A 6,245-nucleotide genomic window follows, 5' to 3' on the forward strand; every position below is an offset into this window, starting at 1 on the left:
AGTGCTGAGAGTCTTTAGATTCTGTTTGTTCAAATAGTTATTAACATTCTTTATGGTGGACAATAACTAATATAGAATGAACAAAATTACTCAGAAAGATTGAAATTTATGTTAATCATAGAGAGCCAGACCTAATGTACACCTTCATGTGTTATGGCATGTATTATACAGCATGTATTATACAGGCAATGACTGTGTATTAAAAGTATTAAGTAGTTTGTTTTTTCATTATTCCATCTCATTATTATAAAAACAATATCCAGGAACATGCTACCATTAATATACATGGTTTAGCCCAAAAGGTGAACTATAAAAAAGGATCTTCCTTCTATATATTGAAAATGTAAAGTTAGACACTTGGGGGTAAGAAAAAAGGCCCCGGAGAATATTATTGGCTTGGACCTTTTTTTTTTTTTTTTTTCACCAGAATTTTACTGACTAGCTAGCATTCACATTACATGCCAGCTGTCATGACTGTTTGCGAAAATCATGCCATATTTAGACAATTTGCTAGAAATGAGTTTCAGTTTTGTGTAATACACAAAACATTCAAATTTGTAAATGTATGGCTTTAACAAAGGAATCATGGCACATTTCATGTACTGCTTTCAGTCTGATGAGAGCTGAGAAACAACTACAATATAAGCAGCAGGTATTTTACTGTTTTGTATTTTATGCACTACTATGTAAATAAGGATCATCAGTATTTGCTAGTTTATTTTAAAGAGCTGAGGCTTTGAGAAAGGACAAGATACAGAATCTTTAGGCTGTTTTTGGTCACAGCTTCAGCCCTTATGACAGGCTGTGCTATAGGAGTAATGTCTTTTCACATAGTAAATGGTAATTAGAGAAACTGCCCCCATTAGAATTATGAGCTCAGGTATAGTAACTTAGAGCCCCCCCTCCAACAATAAGAAGCTGCTTATGGTGCAAAACCAACTGCTTACTGTGTAAAACTGTGAATGAGGAGTTCAGATTTGGCTATTTGTGTCTTTTTTAAATCTTAAAAAAAAATTTTTTTTTTATATTACATAAACTATTACCTATATCTGCTGTTTTATTTTTATTACAAGACTTGAAAAAATGAATCACACAGAAATAATGTATATGGAGATTGGTTGCTTCATTTGTTGTCTTTGTGGCTGGTTACTGAACTGTTCTACTCTGCCCACTGAGTACTGGTGGGAGAAGCCGTTGTTACCACTGTCAAATATTTTTCCAATCTGTGGATGGACTGCAAATATTACCCATCCATGATAGCACTGCTAGGTAAAAAACAGTATACAGTTTGACCACCAATGTCAGATGTTTTTAGATTGAATTAGACAGTGCAGTGAAGTTCAGCAACTAGTTGACCACCGTCTCTTAAGTTTTCTTGCATGTGTGCCGTGCCCCGGCTATTGTCTCTGTAATCCTGGGATTCTGGGGAGCTGTGCTTGCTTTAATTGGAATGAAATATACTAAGATTGGAGGTTCTGAACTTGCCAATGCCAGGGTAACTTTTGCAGCTTCCCTGACCTATATGGCGTTAGGTATGATGCCTTCAAACTTCATTCTTGTTCAATTCATAGTAAAATAATTCCAGAAATGATGCAATGCTTTTTGTGCCACAGGGTTCAGTGGTTTGATACTGTACACAGGTGCAATATGTGGATCCAAACTACAAGCCACAGAAGTAAGCTATTTTTAGATGTGGTGAACATGCTTTCACACAGAAATTTAATTTTTTACTTTTCTTGAAATAAATGTAAAGCCGATTGAAAAGTGATGTTCAAGACATATACTAATGCCATTAAAACATAATTGCATTTACATTGATTTCCCCTCATTTTATATATATACGTTTAAAACACCCACACTAACGCTTTAGCAGGCTTATCATTAATAAACACCCTTGAAACTGAAACTGCTCATCAGTTATTGATAGTTGTTAAATAATCTATTAAATCTAATCTGGGCCTGATTGTGATTGTTTGACCAAAAATCTAATGCAGTCAATAAGCAAAGAATTTTCTTTTTAGTTTTTCTGTATTTTTTTTTTATTTTTTTTTTATTATTTTATTTTTTTTTATTTGATCTACTTGTTTAGAAAACACATAAGCAGGTCTATTCAGAATTGCATAAGAACTGAAGGTTTGAGGTAAATGTTGATGTTTTAAGCATGTAGTTTGTCTGCGGGTGAACTATTAACTATAAGTTTATACGCTTATTATTATTATTATTTCCTATACAGTGGCATGTACATGTTTGAGTTCACCTGATTAATGTCTGTGCACAGTGATGAAAGTTAAACAAATTGTAATTTCTTTATTTAAGCTTTAGATTAGTTTTAATTTTAGATTAGTTTTAATTGTACCATTTCTAAAAGGTAAAAGGGCCTGATACAAAAGTTTGGACACCTTGCATGGTCTATACATATAAAATTGTACAATAACATTCCTTAAAATGTTGAAAAGACTTTTATCTGTAAATTATGCTTTTTGAAGATCAGTTGTTACTGTGAACAATTCACAGTAAACAACAATATTTTGACCAGGGGGTGCCCATACATTTACATGCTACTCCATATTTCCAAGAGTTTATTCCCAGAATAGTAAAATGACATTTCTGAAAGGTAAAGTTTATAATTGTATAAATTTTTTATGCCGGTATAAGCTTGATAGAAATTAAAGATAAAAGGGCCTGATACAAAAGTTTGGACACCTTGCACGGTCTATACTTAGTAACACCTCCAAAGATTCCTTTGTAAAAAATGGTAAAACGTTTTTCATGGTGCTATTTTTTTTTTCACTTTATATTTGTACAAAACAAAAATTGTACAATAACATTCCTTAAAATGTTGAAAAGACTTTTATCTGTAAATTATGCTTTTTGAAGATCAGTTGTTACTGTGAACAATTCACAGTAAACAACAATATTTTGACTAGGGGTGCCCATACATTTACACGCTACTCCATATTTCCAATAGTTTATTCTTAGAATAGTAAAGTCTATAATTGTATAAATTTTTATGCTGATATTAACTTGATAAAATTGAATTTTAATGTAAAAACATCTTATTGAGTTCCAATGACACATCTTCTAGATCGGTTACTTTTTTCCAGGCAGCATGTAACTTTTCAAGTGTTAGTCATAGGCATACTACAGCTACATCCACAATTCAACATTTTAGAAGAGCTCAGAAGCAGTTGTTATTAATTTAACTTCACAAAGTGCTTTGGCATTTTAACTATGATGTCAATACAATGTTTTAAGAACCAAAAAGTAGAAACTGTTGCCAAAACATCAAACTTTGTAAACACTGGATCCTCCATTCAATGCTTTGTCTAGCTTGTATCCTTTTACATTTGTCATTTAGGAATGCATAAAAACCAAAATGTATGTTTGCTCACCAAAACACAGTAAAATAACAGGTTGTTTTTATTGGTAGTTATAAAGTTATGAAGTAATTAAGGTTTGGGAGGGAGAGAATTTGCCCAAATCTCCTTTCCTTCCTACACGTTTCTCTCTCAACTTTTTTGTTTTGTATCATGACATTTTTGCTTAACATCATTACCTCATCTCCTCTCCGTTCTTAAAAGCACTGCACATGGAGTGGTGAGGGCTGAAGATTTTGTTCATTCTTCAGATTTGAAATAGGTGCAGCAGTGTTCATAGGCTGGGGAGGGTCATCTCTGATTATAGCTGGAAGTGCTGTTATGTGTTACTTCTCTGGAAAAGAGGGACTCCACTCCAGGTAAGCCCTGTGCAATATTTGAATAATGAATGTACAATATCCACAGGCAACAAGATGTAGCAGGTGATAATGATGACAAAATGCTATTGATGACCTGTGACAAAAAGGATCCACAATATCACTTTGCAATCCGAATATCTAAATTTAATATAAGTATACATACAACCAAAATGTCTTTTGAAAGTATGCCATTCATTGCGTTGCAAGGAAAAAAGTTCAGAGGCATCCGCAAAACTTGATGTCGGCCCGCTGTACAACACAACTCTGTCATTTTCTTGATCAAAATAGAACCCGAAATAATAGCCGTTAGCCAAAGCCATGCAAATGTGTCTTTCAAGCACATTTTTGTTTTTGCTAAGATCGGCCGTATTCTTTTGGGTGCGTCTGTGACAGAAGCCATGATTATTACGGCTATCTTCTAACCCTAACCGCCGCACAAACACTGACCCTTTAAATCCTTCGGCCTACAGGGCCTGTTGAATGAATGGGTGGAGACTTATGACGTTGCATACTCTGATTTGCTCGATCGTATGTATCTCGGTCACCTGATTGGGCGCCTTTTTTAAATGATGTTACCGAATCATTGCGTGTAATACGTAATTGACTCGTAAATAAAAGTCTATAGATCTCTGATCAACTCTCTCTTCGTCTCTCTCATGTGGCACAGGATGGGTGTGGCAAAGGGTAACAGATGTCCGAAGGGGTATCTATATTTTGCTGAATCAGGGTCTAGGTTCATTCGGACCTTTTGACCCCGGCTAGGCTTCCCTTGTTTACACACACACACACACACACACACACACACACACACACACACACACACACACACACACAAACACATACACATGGGCACAGGTGTGGGGTGGGGTGGGGTGTTTGAGTAACAGATGAGTTACTCATGAGTCAGATAAGTTCAGATAATGAATCAGGGTCTAGGTTCGTTCAGACCTTTTGACCCCGGCTAGGCATTGGTATGTGAGAATGGATAACAGACCTGTCAAAAAAGTTTGATGAAAAGTGCCCAGCTATCCCATTGGACGGCAACACAATAGGCGGGACTTCCGGAAGGAGGGATATCCAGAAGGCGGGACTTCCGGTGAAAATTCACGCTTTTGATTGGTCGAGGGAGGGACATGCAGGGGGCGTGGCTTGATGACGTGGCATGATCTGATTGGTCGAGACGACCTGTCAAAACTAGTTTAATGAAAAGTGCCTCCTATATCTCTCTCTCACATTTATTAAAATTAGATGTTTCTAAGACAAGATTTTAGGATATTTAACTTCTAGTACTGTTCAACCTAGAGAATTTTGTAAAGGGATCTACATTTATTTTTTAGAAAATTTAAAGATTGTAAAGCAAGGTTTTGAAAATAAATGTTATTTTTTGGTGCTTTTCAAATTATAGATTTCGAAGGTTCTAAAACAAGGAAGCAGAGTTTATAATATCCAAAGTTCAGACTATACACATGAAATTACTATTAGCGCTTTATTAATTATTTTTGTGTGTGTGTATCACAAAAGTGAGTACACCCCTCACATTTCTGCAGATATTTAAGTATAACTTTTAATGGGACAACACTGACAAAATGACACTGACACAATGAAAAGTAGTCTGTGTGCAGCTTATATAACAGTGTAAATTTATTCTTCCCTCAAAATTACTCAATAAACAGCCATTAATGTCTAAACCACCGGCAACAAAAGTGAGTACACCCCTTAGTGAAAGTTCCTGAAGTGTCAATATTTTATGTGGCTACCATTATTTCCCAGAACTGCCTTAACGCTCCTGGACATGGAGTTTACCAGAGCTTCACAGTTTGCCACTGGAATGCTTTTCCACTCCTCCATGATGACATCACGGAACTGGCGGATATTCGAGACTTTGCGCTCCTCCACCTTCCGCTTGAGGATGCCCCAAAGATGTTCTATTGGATTTAGGTCTGGAGACATGCTTGGCCAGTCAATCACCTTTACCCTCAGCCTCTTCAATAAAGCAGTGGTCGTCTTAGAGGTGTGTTTGGGGTCATTATCATGCTGGAACACTGCCCTGCGACCCAGTTTCCGGAGGGAGGGGGGATCATGCTCTGCTTCAGTATTTCACAGTACATATTGGAGTTCATGTGTCCCTCAATGAAATGTAACTCCCCAACACCTGCTGCACTCATGCAGCCCCGGACCATGGCATTCCCACCACCATGCTTGACTTGACAAGGCTTTCTTGTTTACAGACTTCAGAAGATGCTTCCTTCTGGGGTGACAGCCATTTCAGTACTTATGGAGGGGTCAGTACCCATATCCGTCAGTACGGACACAATTCTAACAGTGGATGTTTCAGGCTTACCACTCACAGAATATTTGTTCAGTTCTGTGAAGGTGAATTTGGGTAGTAGAACAGTAAAACATTGGTTTATAGTCTCCACACATTGCCCTGTGAATTTACTAGGACGTGACTTATTGGGAGCTTTCAATCTAAACCTACAATGTACAGATTCAAGTTTTTCTGCTGATA

The 6,245-nt window shown here is 36.6% G+C and overlaps 1 pseudogene; it reads left to right on the top strand.

Annotated features, from left to right (window-relative positions):
- The first annotated feature begins 1,083 nt into the window (after positions 1–1,083).
- On the top strand, positions 1,084–3,987 carry LOC140556901 (claudin-10-like; annotated as a pseudogene).
- Positions 3,988–6,245: the final 2,258 nt, after the last annotated feature.

This window comes from Salminus brasiliensis, chromosome 6 (assembly GCF_030463535.1).
Source record: "Salminus brasiliensis chromosome 6, fSalBra1.hap2, whole genome shotgun sequence".
Lineage (NCBI taxonomy): Eukaryota > Metazoa > Chordata > Actinopteri > Characiformes > Bryconidae > Salminus > Salminus brasiliensis.